Source organism: Gossypium hirsutum, chromosome D04 (genome assembly GCF_007990345.1).
Source record: "Gossypium hirsutum isolate 1008001.06 chromosome D04, Gossypium_hirsutum_v2.1, whole genome shotgun sequence".
Taxonomy (NCBI): Eukaryota; Viridiplantae; Streptophyta; class Magnoliopsida; order Malvales; family Malvaceae; genus Gossypium; species Gossypium hirsutum.
In genome coordinates, this window is record NC_053440.1 from 16,226,847 (window position 1) to 16,244,695 (window position 17,849).

The window sequence follows — 17,849 nt, forward strand, 5'->3', positions numbered from 1 at the left end:
TTAAATAATAATTCAAAAATCTTAAATTAATTCTCAAGTTATTTCTATACTTAATGAGAAAACACATTCATTTGTTAATGCAACTCATTTCTATAATTTCATCATTTATGTTCATTTGGTTTTACATGCAATTCATTTTTGGTTTCAAGAAGTTTCAGTTTTATGCCTATTAATTGGAAACTTATTTAGTCACAAAGTCATTTCACTTCTTCCTTCGTGAAAAGTCAATTACTATCAAATAGTAACCAAGTCATGTATCACGAAAACAAACGACCAATAACTATGTTTACTTTTCATCTATCACGTAATGTCTATGAGAGAGTATCATTTACCAATTAGTTGGGCTATGAATTCCACTATCGTAAATGATGCTACATACTATAGAAGTTGTATACCCAATGAACCAGCTTATGGTTCCTTATCTATTTAAACTCAATCTTTTACTTATATCAACTTATATAAGTCACGCATACATAGTCTATTATCCACTCAGGATTAAAATATGCTACACTATGAACGTCACAAATGAATAAATCCATAAATGAATCTAGGATCTATTCTACTTGGCTCTTGTTCAATGTATTGTCATCCGAGTCAATCACATATATGTCTCTATCTTCTAAGAGTCATCTGTTGGAAAAAAACTGAGTTTAAAAAAGATATTTTGTAATAGCGAAAAATTATTTTTTTTTAAATCGAGTCGATTTGTGATATTTATAGCAATAAAATTTTTCCGAAAAATACTTATGCTTTGTGTGACACAAATCCTAAATATTCCCGACTTTCAACCAAACGGCCTTCTCTGTTATTCTCGTACCATGAATCATTTCGAGCTCGAGTTCGAGCAATCCAGAATCAAATATAGAACCAGAAACAATTTTCTTACTTCCAGTAGAAAAGTAAATGTATCTCAATAGAAACCATTAAAATTGTTATTCCCAAAAAATAAAATTAATACTTAGAAAATAAATTCTTACTATTTTCGGGTAGAATAACAATATCTGAAAACTTGTACATTACTTGTGTTTTTCTTTGCCCTACCAGTGTCATTTATTTATAGGGAGAGATAAAAGAATCCTAGTTGAATCAGTATAATACAACTAATATTTATTTGATAGAAAAACTAGTTACCTAATTCAACTAGAAGAGAGGGGCGGCTAACCCTAGTTATGTATACTAAGGTTGTCGCCCCCTCGTATTTATTATGAGGTATTTTGGACCTCTCTTGTATTGGGTTCAATTATATGTGCTTCTTGAACTTTATAATTTAATCTAGCCCACATGTTTTTTATTTCTCAAAATAATTATTATTTATTAAATAAATTAAATTTTCAATTAAATGATTTTCTCAACCCAATTCTAATTCCGTTAAAGTCATGGAAACCTTATCGTAAAAGAATTTATGAGAAAATATATTTAATTTTCATATCCAATAAATTCATAATGACCAATTAATTTAATTATGTTTTCAAACTTCAATTATTTATTTAAATAATAATTAGAAAAACTTAGATTAATTCTCAAGTCATTTCCATACTTAGTAAGAAGACACATTCATTTCCAAACGTACTCATTTATCTAATTTTATCATTTATATCCATTTATGTTCATTTGGTTCTACATGCAATTCATTTCTGGTTTGGACGAGCTAGCGGAAGGACCAATTGGACATATATAATTAAGGCTCAAATAATTTATAATTAAGTTCCAACTTTTCACCTATTAATCATAAACTCATTTAGTCACAAAGTCATTCCACTATAGTACCGTGACTGAGCTCTCCCTAATTACATACCATTACGAGAGCTACTCGATCAATGCTCGTACAATGATTTTATCATAAGTGTGTTACCCTAATAGGATATCCTTAATATCTTTATGATAAATTTGTTCTCCCAATATTATCATATTTTATCTCATGGTATTCATTTTATCTTCCTTCATGAAAAGTCAATTACTATCACATAGTAATTAAATCATTTATCATAAAGACAAACGACCCGTGCCCACATTTACTATTCATCTATCATGTAATGCCCATGAAAGGATATCATTTACCCATTTCTTGGCTATGAATTCCACTATTGTGAATGATGCTACATATTGCAGAAGTCGTATACCCAACGTGTAACAACTCGTTTTCAGTGAAATCAGAACAGTGGTTTCGGGACCATAAATTCGAGTTCATAAGAAAAATTATTTTTATATTATTTCATGATCTGCATTACAATTTAAATATTGTATGAAAATTCCATAAAACAATTTTATTGATTACATGTCTAATTAGATGTGAAAAACCAAATTGTATAAAGTGCAAAAGTTGAATTCTAGTAGCTAAAGGGATCAAATAGCTATGGAATTCAAAATTTGAGGTCCTTGTATGACAAATAGACCATTAAAAGGAGTTAGTAGATAAGTATGATTAGTCATCATTGGAAAATTCATTAAAAAGGACTAAATTGGAAAGCAAATAAAATAAAAGATGATAAATAAAATAAAAATCTAATATCATCATTTATCATCATCTTTCCCAAATAAAAATATGGAAACCCTAGCCATGAGAACTTGAGCTCTAGCAAACTTATTTGGCTCAATTAGGTATGTATTCTTGTCCCATTTTTAATAATTTTTATATTTTTAAAATCGTCATAACTTAATCTAGCTATCTCGGGGATTAATTTATAAAGTTATTAAAGTGTTAGGGTTTTGCCATGGATGATTATGCATGAATTTTGAAGTTTTATGGTAGAAAATGAAAGGTTGTTGATAGATAAACAACTTTTTCAAGGGAATTTTAATGAAATTTTGATTTAGGGGCTAAATTGAAAAGATGTAAAATTTATGGAAATATTCTGAATTTTGTAAAAAAACATGGGTTGTTATTGTTACATGTAAAAATCGACTAGGCTTAGAATAAGGATTAAATTTCTTGAATTTTATTTTTCGAGCCTAGAGACAAAATCGTAATTAATCAAAAGTATGTGTATTGAACTTAATTGAATATAAATTGATGTTAAATTCATTCGTATAGATCCGAATAGATCAAATAAGAAGCTAGATCGTGGAAAAGAAAAAGTGTCGGATTAATAGATTTTGCGTACACGAACACTTGTCAAGGTAAGTTTGTGTAACTAAATTGTATATTTATATGATTGAATGGAATGTTGTGTATGTGAATTGTGTAATTGCCATGTATGAAAATAAATCACATATCCGCAATTGCCTGACAAATATTAAGTTCCGTTTGAATAAGTGAAATTCGATATATATAGGGTTCCCGAATTGGTTGTGGTCATGCATGTGTTGTGGACACACCACAACTTAAAAGAGCGTCTCGTTAGTAGCTTTCATGAGCATCCCAATATTTGGCTCTCACGAGCTTCATGTTATATGGTTCTTGCGAGCTTCCCGTTAATAGCTCTTCTAAGCATCCCAATTGGTTGTGATCCTGCATGTTTTGTGGACACACCGTAGCTCTTATGAGTGTCCCGATATATGGCTCTTCGGAGCTTCCCGATAGCTGGCTCTTATGAGCTTCTTGATTAATGGCTCTCCAGAGCTTCCCAATATTGGCTTGCTTGAACTTCCCGATTGCGGCTCTTATGAGCTTCCCGTTATACAGCTCGAATGAGCTTTTCATTATACAACTCAAATGAGCTTCCCGTTACATGGCTCACATGAGCTTCCCATTATTTAGCTTGAAAGAGTTTCTCATTTATGTGCTCGTATGAGCACTCTCAAATATGAATTGACAGTGTAACAACCCGATTTTGACTCTAATCGGACATAGTGGTTTCGGGACCACAAGTCCGAGTCAAAAAAATATTTTAATATTATTTTGTGTGTTTATTATGTGTGAATTTAATTGTGTGAAATTTTCGTGTTTTAATTTTGTCATTTGAGTGTCCGATTAAATAAAAGGATTAAATCGCTTAAAATAAAAATTTAGGGGTTAAATCTAAAAGTACCTAATTGTTGTTGTCTTTTTAAAATGGGGGATTAATGATGCAATTAGACTAAAACATAGATAGTGGGTGGCAAAGGACTAATATGACCTTATTATATATGTTTTGTTTATTAATTATTAAAGGTTAAATAAGTAAATTAATAAATAATGTATAGTATAATAAAACAAAACATAAAACAAGCCATTATCATCTCTTTTGTTGGTCGAATGTTGCAAAGAAAGAAAACATCCATGGCATTTAGGGTTTCGGCACTTTACTAGCTTGATTAAGGTATGAAATTGTTTCGGTTTTTGATGATTTTTACGTTTTTGAGATCGTTGCTTTGAATACTTCAAAACCCATGTCTTAATTTTGTGAATTGATGAATATTTTGAATTATGCCATTGATGAATATTTGTGTTTTGGGATGTTTGATGATGAATAATGGAAGATATGTCTTAGATTAACATGTTTTGTCTTGGGATTTTTGATGAATTTGAGTATTTAGGGCTAGATTGTGAAAATAAATTTTTGAGGGACTAAAATGTGAAATAAATGAAATGTATGGACTTGTATGATTACAAGGAAGATTCGGCCTAACTATAGTGTTGTGAGATTTTGTGTATTTTGTGTTTTATGCAATAGGGACTAAATTGCAAAAAGTGTAAAATGTCTGGGGCAAAATGGTGATTTGCCCATTTAAGTGTTTTTGGATAAAATTGAATGATTTGATGAATAAAAGGGTTAAATTTGACTATGTTTAGATCAAGGAACGAAGAAAACGAATTTGGATCGGGGGAAATCGAAGGTAATCGAATAGTCGATCGTGTTTGCTGATATCCGAGGTAAGTCTATTAGCAACTAAAAGTTATTAAGTTAATATTTATACATGCATACTAATTTTATCTTATGATTGAGCTATAATTTAAAGTATAATAGTTGAATAAACTTTGGACTATAGATATTGTATATAACATGTTCGATATATACAAGTATGATCTTGTATAAATTATTGGATTAATCAAAGGTATGTATAAGATATAGGTATATATATATATGGTTTGAATGATTATATAAGTATGTATATATATATATATAAAGTCGAATAAGCATGCAAATATACATGTATGCGTTGTGTATTGAATTTAGTTATGTCATTATATAAGTATGCGAGGATTGATTGTGCATTTATATATGTACAAGTTTTTGTTTTGAAATTGAGTATGAAATTATACATTCATATGGTAGATTCGAATATGTATAAATGCACATGTATAAATTCTTGAATCGAAATTTGGTATGGAATTATATATGTATGTGAAAGTTTCGATTTTGTATGTATATTCACGTAAAAGTTTTTGAATGGTAGTGAAGATATGAAATTGTTAGTTTGAATTATTATAAAGTGATTGAATATAATACAGACGTTACGTCTAGCAGGCTTAATGCCGGTGAAGTAATTCAGACTTTAAGTCTAGCAGGCTAAATGCCGGTGATACATTTCAGACTTTAAGTCTAGCAGGCTTAATGCCGGTGATACATTTCAGACTATATGTCTAGCAGGCTTAATGCCGGTGATACATTTCAGACTATATGTCTAGCAGGCTAAGTGCCGGTGTACTGAATCAGGCTTTAAGCCTAGCAGGCAAAATGCCGGTGAATCTGTTTAAATTGTGTTAGAATATGCAATGGATATATCTATGATTTGTGATTATATGAAATCGATGAATACATATGTACATTAGATATATGTGATTGCTGAATTTATAAATGCATATGGTGATATGTGGTAGTTAAACATATATATGTTGAGCCTATGTGTTTGATAATTAATCATGTATGCATTTGAGATATATATATATATATATGTGTGTATTTCGAATGTATGTGTTACCTAGGTATTCAGGTATAAATTCATAATGAGTATATTTATATACAAACAAATATAAGATGTGATTGATGTATATATATTTGTGTTAGATTTGAATTGATTTAGAACATACCATGAGTGTACATATACAATCGGTTTGATATGTATATAATATGTATATATATGCTCGGTGGTATACATTCAATTGTAATGTTGTTTTGTATAATATATATATTAAACTGAATTCATCCGACAGGTATACATATCTGACTATAAATGAAATGGTCTGAGTAGAATAATGTATGAATGTTAGTTGGTTGTGTTAGTTGAAATTTCAGTAGAATAGATTAAAAAGGTTATAATAATTATGTGTTTATAATTATACATTTAGTTATGCTGGAGACTTACTAAGCTATAAAAGCTTACTTCGTTTGCTTTCGTTCATTCGTTTTTATAGATTTGGAGACGCGTTACGAGCTCGGGGATCATCAGCACAGTCCATCACACTATCGACTTCTTTTGGTATTTTGTTAAAATATTTGAACTCGATCTTATGGCATGTATAGGCTTGATAATGTTTTGGTTAGTTTTGAATCCTATTGTGTAAATAGCAATGGGAAAAGAGTTTAGTTTCCATGCTTGAATTTGATTATATATGTTCATGAATTGGACTTGCATTTGGAATTAGATATTAAAGTTATGTTTATGTGAGCTTGGTTTCGTAATGCCTCGTAACCCTGATTCGGCGACGGAGACGGGTTAGGGGTGTTACATTTTATTGGTATCAGAGCTACGGTTTAGTCGATTCTCGGAACTAGCGTAGCGTGTATGAGTCTAGCTATACATGCCATATTTTTATATCGAGATAGTGTGATGACTGTTGACGTCTAAAAATGTGTTTTCGTATAGTAATGGATCCCGAACGAGCCGTAGCTGATGATGTTGAGAGTATAGCGCCTGCTCCCGCGCAAGGGACAGAGCCAGTAGATTCTCGACCAATCTCGAGTAACCAGGAGGGAGAGGCTAAACAAGCCTTCTACCAAATGATGAATGACTGGTTTACTCATTATGTCCGAACTAATCCGGTTACACAACAACCTCCACCCCCGACTAATCCATCTTCGATTCCTGTTATACCCCAAGTAAGTGATCCGATGAGATTACTTAAGCCTCCGGTTGACAAAATTCGAAAACACGGGGCCGAAGAGTTCAGAGCTACTGATGATGATGATGCTGAGCGAGCTGAATTCTGGCTTGATAATACTATTCGAGTGTTTGATGAGTTGTCTTGCACCCCTGATGAGTGCTTGAAATGTGCCATATCCTTGCTACGGGACACTGCATATCACTGGTGGAATACACTAGTATCGGTGGTTCCGAAAGAGCGAGTGACCTGGGAATTCTTTCAGACTGAGTTTCGTAAGAAATACATCAGCCAGAGATTTATTGATCAGAAACGTAAGGAATTTCTTGAACTGAAACAGGGTCGTATGACAGTGACAGAATATGAACGGAAATTTGTGAGACTTAGTAGATATGCTCGAGAGTGTGTTTCAACTGAAGCTATCATGTGTAGAAGATTTGAAGATGGGCTGAATGAAGATATTAAACTTTTAGTTGGTATACTTGAGATAAAAGAGTTCGTAGTACTTGTTGAACGAGCTTGTAAAGCTGAGGAGCTCGGGAAAGAGAAGAGGAAAGCTGACTATGAAGCTCGAGATTCTCGTAAAAGATCATTCAGTAAATCATTTCAGTTGACCTCAAGGAAATTCAGAGCGGATCATAGCCAATCTAAAGCTACTGCAGGGTTTCCTAAGTATGATCGAGATCGACCCCCTGTGAGTTCACGAGCTACTTCAGTTGCTAGCGTTGGTAGTGTTCGACAAAATAGATCAGAGTGCAAGCATTGTGGGAAATGGCATCCTGGGGATTGCAGATTCCATGATCGGTCTTGCTTCAAGTGTGGTTCAAAAGATCATTTCATTCGAGAGTGTCCGATGGTAGCTGAGCAAAACACTGTGCAGGATACCAGACCGAGTAATGTGCCAGTCCGAGGTAGACCGCCGAGACAATTGAGTAATGTAAGTGGTAGTCAGAGAGGAACCAGGGACACAGTAATTCGATCTGAGGCCCGTGCACCTGCCAGAGCTTATGCCATCCGTGCTCGAGAGGAGGCTTCTTCTCCAGATGTTATTACTGGTACTTTCACTCTTTATGATACTAATGTTATTGCATTGATTGATCCTGGTTCGACTCATTCTTATGTGTGTGAGACTTTAGTATTCAGTAAGACTTTGCCTGTTGAGTCTACTGAGTTTGTAATTAAAGTATCGAACCCCATGGGCCGGTGTGTTTTGGTTGACAAAGTGTGCAAGAATTGTCCGTTGATGATTCGAGATTTATGTTTTCCAGCTGATTTGATGTTGTTACCATTCGACGAGTTCGATATAATTCTGGGTATGGATTGGTTAACTCTGCATGATGCTATTGTAAACTGCAAACGGAAAACTATTGATCTACGGTGTCAGAATGATGAGATTATTCGGATCGAATCTAATGATCTGAATGGTTTATCAGCAATAATATCCTCGATGTCGGCTCAGAAGTATGTGAGAAGGGGTTGTGAAGCTTACCTTGCATTTGTTCTTGATAGTAAAGTGACCGAAAAGAAGATTGAATCTGTAACAGTAGTGTGTGAGTATTCAGACGTGTTTCCCGAAGAATTACCGGGTTTGCCACCTATTCGAGAGGTAGAGTTTGGTATTGAGTTAGTACCAGGGACGACTCCCATATCGATAGCTCCGTACCGTATGGCACCGACCGAATTAAAAGAATTGAAAGTACAGTTGCAAGAGCTGACTGATAAAGGTTTTGCACGACCGAGTTTCTCTCCTTGGGGTGCACCAGTTCTATTTGTGAGAAAGAAAGACGGAACGATGAGAATGTGCATTGATTACCGGCAACTCAATAAAGTGACTATAAAGAATAAGTATCCGTTACCACGGATTGATGATTTGTTCGATCAGTTGAAAGGGGCTACTGTGTTTTCAAAGATAGATCTGAGATCAGGCTACTATCAGTTGCGAGTTAAAGACTCTGATGTGCCAAAGACTGCTTTCCGAACGAGGTACGGACATTATGAGTTTCTTGTTATGCCTTTCGGACTTACTAATGCACCTGCTATTTTCATGGATTTGATGAATCGGATCTTTAGGAAGTATCTGGATCGGTTTGTGGTAGTATTTATTGATGACATTTTGATCTACTCTCGAGACGAAAATGAGCATGCTGAACATCTGAGACTTGTGTTACAAACTTTGTGAGATAAGCAGTTGTATGCAAAGTTTAGTAAATGTGAGTTCTGGTTACGTGAAGTCAGTTTTCTGGGCCATGTTGTATCAGCATCGGGTATTTGGGTTGATCCGAGTAAAATTTCAGCTATACTTGATTGGAAACCTCCGAGGAATGTTTCGGAAGTTCGAAGCTTTCTGGGGCTCGCTGGCTATTATAGAAGTTTTGTGAAAGGGTTCTCTATGATTGCGACCCCGATGACAAGGCTACTACAAAAAGACGTTAAGTTTGAGTGGTCAGAAAAGTGCCAGAAAAGTTTCGATCAGTTGAAAGCTCTTTTAACCAAAGCTCCAGTCCTAGTTCAACCAGAATAGGGTAAAGAGTTTGTTATCTATAATGATGCATCTTTAAATGGTTTGGGCTGTGTATTGATGCAGGAAGGCAAAGTTGTAGCCTATGCCTCGAGACAGTTAAAGCCGCATGAAAAGAACTATCCAACGCATGATCTGGAATTGGCCGCTATTGTATTTGCGTTAAAAATATGGCGTCACTATCTGTTTGGCGAAAGATGCCATGTTTATTCCGATCATAAAAGCTTGAAATATTTGATGACTCAGAAAGATCTGAATTTGAGACAGCGTCGATGGTTGGAATTGTTGAAAGATTACGAGCTTGTGATTGACTATCATCCGGGAAAGGCTAATGTTGTTGCTGATGCCCTAAGTCGAAAATCATTGTTTGCTTTGCGTGCAATGAACGCGCATATGGCTATGTCTGACGATGGTGTGATAGTAGCTGAGTTGAAAGTAAAATCGTTATTTATTCAACAGATTTGTGAAGCCCAGAAAGTCGATGATGATTTAATTGCAAAACGAGCTCAGTGTGACTTAAATGTTGATTCAGAGTTTCTAGTTGATGCTGAGAATTGTTTGAGATTTAGAAACCGATTATGTGTTCCGAAAAATCCAGAGTTAATTCAGATGATTTTGAATGAAGCCCACAATAGTCGATTTTCTATTCATCCGGGTAGCACAAAAATGTATAATGATCTGAAACAACACTATTGGTGGCATGGAATGAAACGGGACATTTCTGACTTTGTTTCGAAATGTTTAATATGTCAGCAAGTAAAGGCCGAACATCAGGTACCTTCTGGATTGCTGCAGCCGATCATGATACCTGAATGGAAATGGGACAGAGTTACGATGGATTTTGTATCCGGTTTACCGTTGACACCGAGCAAGAAAGATGCAATCTGGGTTATTGTTGATAGGTTGACAAAATCGGCGCACTTTATTCCGATTCGCACGGATTTCCCACTCGATAAACTTGCTGAATTGTATGTTTTTCAAATTGTGAGATTGCATGGTGTGCCTATTTCTATCGTTTCAGATAGAGACCCGAGATTCACATCGCGATTTTGGAAGAAATTACAAGATGCTTTAGGTACGAAGCTACATTTTAGCACAGCTTTCCATCCGCAAACAGATGGTCAATCCGAGCGAATCATTCAGATACTTGAGGATATGTTGAGATGTTGCATTCTTGAGTTTGAAGGTACGTGGGAACGATATTTACCTTTGATTGAATTTGCTTATAATAACAGCTTTCAATCTAGTATCAAAATGGCACCTTATGAGGCTTTGTATGGTCGTAAATTTCGTACACCACTGTATTGGACCGAGCTCAGTGAAAATAAGATACACGGGGTTGATTTGATTAAAGAGACCGAACAGAAAGTGAAAGTGATTCGGGACAGTCTGAAATCAGCATCGGATCGTCAGAAATCTTATGCGGATTTGAAAAGAAAAGATATAGAATTTCAGACCGGCGATAAAGTGTTTTTGAAAGTCTCACCATGGAAGAAAGTACTCAGATTCGGTCGTAAAGGCAAATTGAGTCCAAGATTCATTGGACCGTATGAGATTATAGAGCGTGTCGGACCGGTTGCTTATAGATTGATGTTACCACCTGAGCTAGAAAAGATTCACAATGTATTTCATGTTTCGATGCTCCGTAGATACCGATCTGATCCTTCACATGTGATTTGTCCGACGGAGATTGAAATTAACCCTGATATGTCATATGAAGAAGAACCGATTAGCATTCTGGCTCGTGAGATCAAAGAATTACGAAATAAGAAAATTCCGTTAGTTAAAGTGTTGTGGCATAAACATGGAGTTGAAGAAGCAACTTGGGAGTCAGAAGATACAATGAAAGAGCGTTATCCAAACCTATTCACCGGTAAGATTTTCGGGGACGAAAATTCCTAAGGGGGGGAGAGTTGTAACAACCCGGTTTTGACTCTAATCGGACATAGTGGTTTCGGGACCACAAGTCCGAGTCAAAAAAATATTTTAATATTATTTTGTGTGTTTATTATGTGTGAATTTAATTGTGTGAAATTTTCGTGTTTTAATTTTGTCATTTGAGTGTCCGATTAAATAAAAGGATTAAATAGCTTAAAATAAAAATTTAGGGGTTAAATCTAAAAGTACCTAATTGTTGTTGTCTTTTTAAAATGGGGGATTAATGATGCAATTAGACTAAAACATAGATAGTGGGTGGCAAAGGACTAATATGACCTTATTATATATGTTTTGTTTATTAATTATTAAAGGTTAAATAAGTAAATTAATAAATAATGTATAGTATAATAAAACAAAACATAAAACAAGCCATTATCATCTCTTTTGTTGGCCGAATGTTGCAAAGAAAGAAAACATCCATGGCATTTAGGGTTTCGGCACTTTACTAGCTTGATTAAGGTATGAAATTGTTTCGGTTTTTGATGATTTTTACGTTTTTGAGATCGTTGCTTTGAATACTTCAAAACCCATGTCTTAATTTTGTGAATTGATGAATATTTTGAATTATGCCATTGATGAATATTTGTGTTTTGGGATGTTTGATGATGAATAATGGAAGATATGTCTTAGATTAACATGTTTTGTCTTGGGATTTTTGATGAATTTGAGTATTTAGGGCTAGATTGTGAAAATAAATTTTTGAGGGACTAAAATGTGAAATAAATGAAATGTATGGACTTGTATGATTACAAGGAAGATTCGGCCTAACTATAGTGTTGTGAGATTTTGTGTATTTTGTGTTTTATGCAATAGGGACTAAATTGCAAAAAGTGTAAAATGTCTGGGGCAAAATGGTGATTTGCCCATTTAAGTGTTTTTGGATAAAATTGAATGATTTGATGAATAAAAGGGTTAAATTTGACTATGTTTAGATCAAGGAACGAAGAAAACGAATTTGGATCGGGGGAAATCGAAGGTAATCGAATAGTCGATCGTGTTTGCTGATATCCGAGGTAAGTCTATTAGCAACTAAAAGTTATTAAGTTAATATTTATACATGCATACTAATTTTATCTTATGATTGAGCTATAATTTAAAGTATAATAGTTGAATAAACTTTGGACTATAGATATTGTATATAACATGTTCGATATATACAAGTATGATCTTGTATAAATTATTGGATTAATCAAAGGTATGTATAAGATATAGGTATATATATATATGGTTTGAATGATTATATAAGTATGTATATATATATATATAAAGTCGAATAAGCATGCAAATATACATGTATGCGTTGTGTATTGAATTTAGTTATGTCATTATATAAGTATGCGAGGATTGATTGTGCATTTATATATGTACAAGTTTTTGTTTTGAAATTGAGTATGAAATTATACATTCATATGGTAGATTCGAATATGTATAAATGCACATGTATAAATTCTTGAATCGAAATTTGGTATGGAATTATATATGTATGTGAAAGTTTCGATTTTGTATGTATATTCACGTAAAAGTTTTTGAATGGTAGTGAAGATATGAAATTGTTAGTTTGAATTATTATAAAGTGATTGAATATAATACAGACGTTACGTCTAGCAGGCTTAATGCCGGTGAAGTAATTCAGACTTTAAGTCTAGCAGGCTAAATGCCGGTGATACATTTCAGACTTTAAGTCTAGCAGGCTTAATGCCGGTGATACATTTCAGACTATATGTCTAGCAGGCTTAATGCCGGTGATACATTTCAGACTATATGTCTAGCAGGCTAAGTGCCGGTGTACTGAATCAGGCTTTAAGCCTAGCAGGCAAAATGCCGGTGAATCTGTTTAAATTGTGTTAGAATATGCAATGGATATATCTATGATTTGTGATTATATGAAATCGATGAATACATATGTACATTAGATATATGTGATTGCTGAATTTATAAATGCATATGGTGATATGTGGTAGTTAAACATATATATGTTGAGCCTATGTGTTTGATAATTAATCATGTATGCATTTGAGATATATATATATATATGTGTGTATTTCGAATGTATGTGTTACCTAGGTATTCAGGTATAAATTCATAATGAGTATATTTATATACAAACAAATATAAGATGTGATTGATGTATATATATTTGTGTTAGATTTGAATTGATTTAGAACATACCATGAGTGTACATATACAATCGGTTTGATATGTATATAATATGTATATATATGCTCGGTGGTATACATTCAATTGTAATGTTGTTTTGTATAATATATATATTAAACTGAATTCATCCGACAGGTATACATATCTGACTATAAATGAAATGGTCTGAGTAGAATAATGTATGAATGTTAGTTGGTTGTGTTAGTTGAAATTTCAGTAGAATAGATTAAAAAGGTTATAATAATTATGTGTTTATAATTATACATTTAGTTATGCTGGAGACTTACTAAGCTATAAAAGCTTACTTCGTTTGCTTTCGTTCATTCGTTTTTATAGATTTGGAGACGCGTTACGAGCTCGGGGATCATCAGCACAGTCCATCACACTATCGACTTCTTTTGGTATTTTGTTAAATATTTGAACTCGATCTTATGGCATGTATAGGCTTGATAATGTTTTGGTTAGTTTTGAATCCTATTGTGTAAATAGCAATGGGAAAAGAGTTTAGTTTCCATGCTTGAATTTGATTATATATGTTCATGAATTGGACTTGCATTTGGAATTAGATATTAAAGTTATGTTTATGTGAGCTTGGTTTCGTAATGCCTCGTAACCCTGATTCGGCGACGGAGACGGGTTAGGGGTGTTACAGACAGATTAGAGATTTGTACACTTCGTGTGTACTATCCGTGTATCCATCGATATTTTAAGTGATTCAATGGGCAAAATCCTGATATGAGAAAACATGAGTTCGAAATGAATCATTACTTGTATATACTTAAAATACATGAAATTGATATATGAACACAAGAAGTGGAAAGTTATGAATATGGAAATTTGATATTTGATGAGCTCATACATGTTTCTTGATATTCATGTGAAATATATGACTAACATGTTTGATGAGGGTATGTGTTTAGGCTATTAGCCAAATTGCTTTGGATGTAACTTGTATGCCAACCTTTAATGTAAATGAATGGTAAGTTAATTTCTCGTTATACGAACTTTCTAAGCATTAAATGCTTACTCTATTTTATTTCCTCTACTTTATAGTATTCGGAGGCTCATTGGGTTGGAAGCTTGGCGGAGATATCTCACACTATTCATCTGCTCATTTTGGTATATGTAACAAACCAACTTTTGGGTTATAATGGTATGTATATGCTAAATTTGGCCAATGATGGCATGTATGTGTTTGGTTGTGATTAGCCATTGGAATGGCTTATGTTGGACAGATTTTGATATGTATATATGTGTGGCTTTATCATATTTGTTATGTTTGATTTGATTGAGCTAGTATGTATGTTATAAATAAGCATACATGTAGTTTTAGTTAAATAGGTAAGTTTGGATATTTAAACATATGTGATGATATAATTTGCCTAAGACTTGGTTTTGGTTTGATTTGAATGTTTGGTATTAGCTTGTGAGTATGTTAAAGTGTTAATGTAGGTGAAAGATAAATTGGGTGAGAAATGTGGCTTGGAAAATGGCCTATTTTTGTCCACACGGGTAGAGACATGGGCGTGTGTCTCAGCAGTATGTGACACACGGCTTAGCACATAGGTGTGTGACTTGGCCGTGTGTCCCTTGCATTTTTAAAATTTCAAAACAGAATGCTCAAAATTGTTCACATAGCCTAGCATACAGTCGTGCGGCTTGGCCGTGTAACCCCTGCACCTTATTTATTACAAGTCAGTATGCTTACACGGCCTAGCACACGAGCGTGTGGCTTGGCCATGTGACCCAAGTCAGAAAGCACCCTAATTTGGACACGGGCTGGGACACGGCTGTGTGCCCTACTTCGAATTCCCACACGGCCTAAAACACGGGTGTGTCTCTTGACCGTGTGAGCCACACGGCCTGGCCACACAGGCGTGTGTCCCTTGCACCTAGGAAAAATTTTCAAGTTTTGCGAAAAATTCTCTGAGTACTCGGTTTAGTCCCGACTTGTTTCTAATGCATATTTTGGGCCTCATAGGCTCATATAAGGGACAATATGATTGATTATGATTAGTTTCTTATATGAATTATTTAATGATATTAAATGTCTGTATTTGATCTGTAAATTTCGGTAATGCTCTGTAACCTTATCCTGGCAACAGATATAGGTTAGGGGTGTTACACAACGCACTAGCTTTCAGCTCCTTATCTATTTGAACTTAGGCTTTTACTTACATCAAAGTATACGAGTTACGCATGCATATTCCATCATCCAATCAGGATTAAGGTATGCCACAACATGAATATCACAAGTGAATAAATCTATAAACCGATTCAGGATCTATTCTACTTGGGTCATGTCTGATGTACTGTCAATCTAGTCAGTTACATCTATGACTCTATCTTCTTTTAGTCATCTGCTCCAAAGCTCAAGAGAAAGTATCTCCCCAATCGGACTTGATAGATGCCATATTAGTCTTTCAATCGGTTTGCTCATTTTCGATTAGACTAAGTACATGTTTAGGTTCATCTATTAATATAAGTTGTCTTTCTGTGTTACAATTCAACCGCGTAATACTGCTTAGTATTAGTTAAACATTAGATAACTAGTGAGACAATATTTGCTTCCATTTTGCTTTGCGTGCAAGAAAAAACCATTGAGGACAATATATAAATGGTATTAATGTAATTCATGGATAATTATATTAAACCAATTTGTTTGAAACAATACAAGTGTACATAGATGAAAATATTACACTTAGGGTACCAGATCCAACATCATCTGCTTCGATCCTTAAGATAAAGCATCTCCCAAATTGGACTTGATAGACGACATATTAGTCTTTTAATCAGTTTACTCATTCCCGATTAGACTGAAGACATGTTTAGGTTTATCTATTAACACAAGTTGTCTTTCCGTATTATGATCTAACCATGTAATACCACTTAATATTAGTTAAACATTAGACAACTAGTAAGTAAGTTTTCATTTTGCTTTGCATGCAAAAACATCAAGAACAATATACAAAACCTATTAATGTAATTAATGAATAATTCTATTAAACCAATTTTTTTTTTTAAATATACAAAATGATTATACTACATTTAGGACACTAGATCCCAACACTTAGCTATTATTTTTCTAAAGTTTCATCTCATGTTCAAACATTCCTTTGAACTACTTGTTGGACACCATGTTTTTGCTATGTCTAGACAACCCTTTAGATAGCAGTTTGAACATGCCCTCAGGATTAGACCTAATCATGGATCAGGCCAAGCTGAGTTCGAGCTGGGCCAATGTAAAATTTTAGGCTCAGGCCCGGCCCAATCTGGAAAATAGGCCTAAATTTTGCCCAAGCTCGATGTAGATAAAAAATGCTAAATCTGAGCTCGGCCCGACCCGTCTTAATTTTTATATTATTTTTATATAAAAATAAATTTAATAAATATAATACATCAAATATACTAAAAGCATTAAAATAAATGTTTCCCAACAAATTGAAAATACGTTAAAAAAATCTTTATACTTAAATAACACTAAGATAGTTGCAACTTAGCAAGCAAATGTCTCTAAAATAATAGCAAATTTAATAATAAAATAAGATTCATACAATATCCAAACAATAACAACAAAATAGTAACAATATAATAGCAAAATGGCAGCAAAACAACATCAAAATGGAAACAAACAGAAGTAAACAACGATGGAAAAATTTAGGCATATTTGAGCCATGCCGAGCCCGAGCAAAAGAAAATCTTACCCGAGGCCCAACCCGTTAAGAAAACAAGCTTTATTTTTTTTCCAAACTCATTTTTCGGGCTTATATTTTTACCCAAACCCTCCCACTTTTCGGGTGACTCTTCGATCCTAGGCAGGTGACCCAACCCATTATCAAGTCTATTCAAGACAGGTCAATGTCAGTTTAAATGTTTATATTTTTTACTAGTTTAGCTATTTTTAAATGTTCTAAGCAGTAAATAGAAGGGGAATGGACATTTTTATTTTTCAATTGACTTGAAGAATATTGAAGATTGACTTGCCTTATCCAATAAGGTTTATCCTTATCCTTTAAGCTATTTTTGGTAAAAAAATCTATTGATTTATCTTGGCCGATAAGGCTTTATTTTGTGATAAATATTAGAGGTTATTACCAAGGATTATTATGCATTAAGTTGATTTTATCTCCACAAAATTTGTAAAGGAAAGTTGCCATATTGTGCCTATAAATAGGTTGTTGATCAACTTTCGCTTTTAGTGGTTTGGGGGTGTATTTAGACACTCATTGTTTAGAGATTTTTATGGAGAGATATTGCATGTAATGTGAGGTAGTC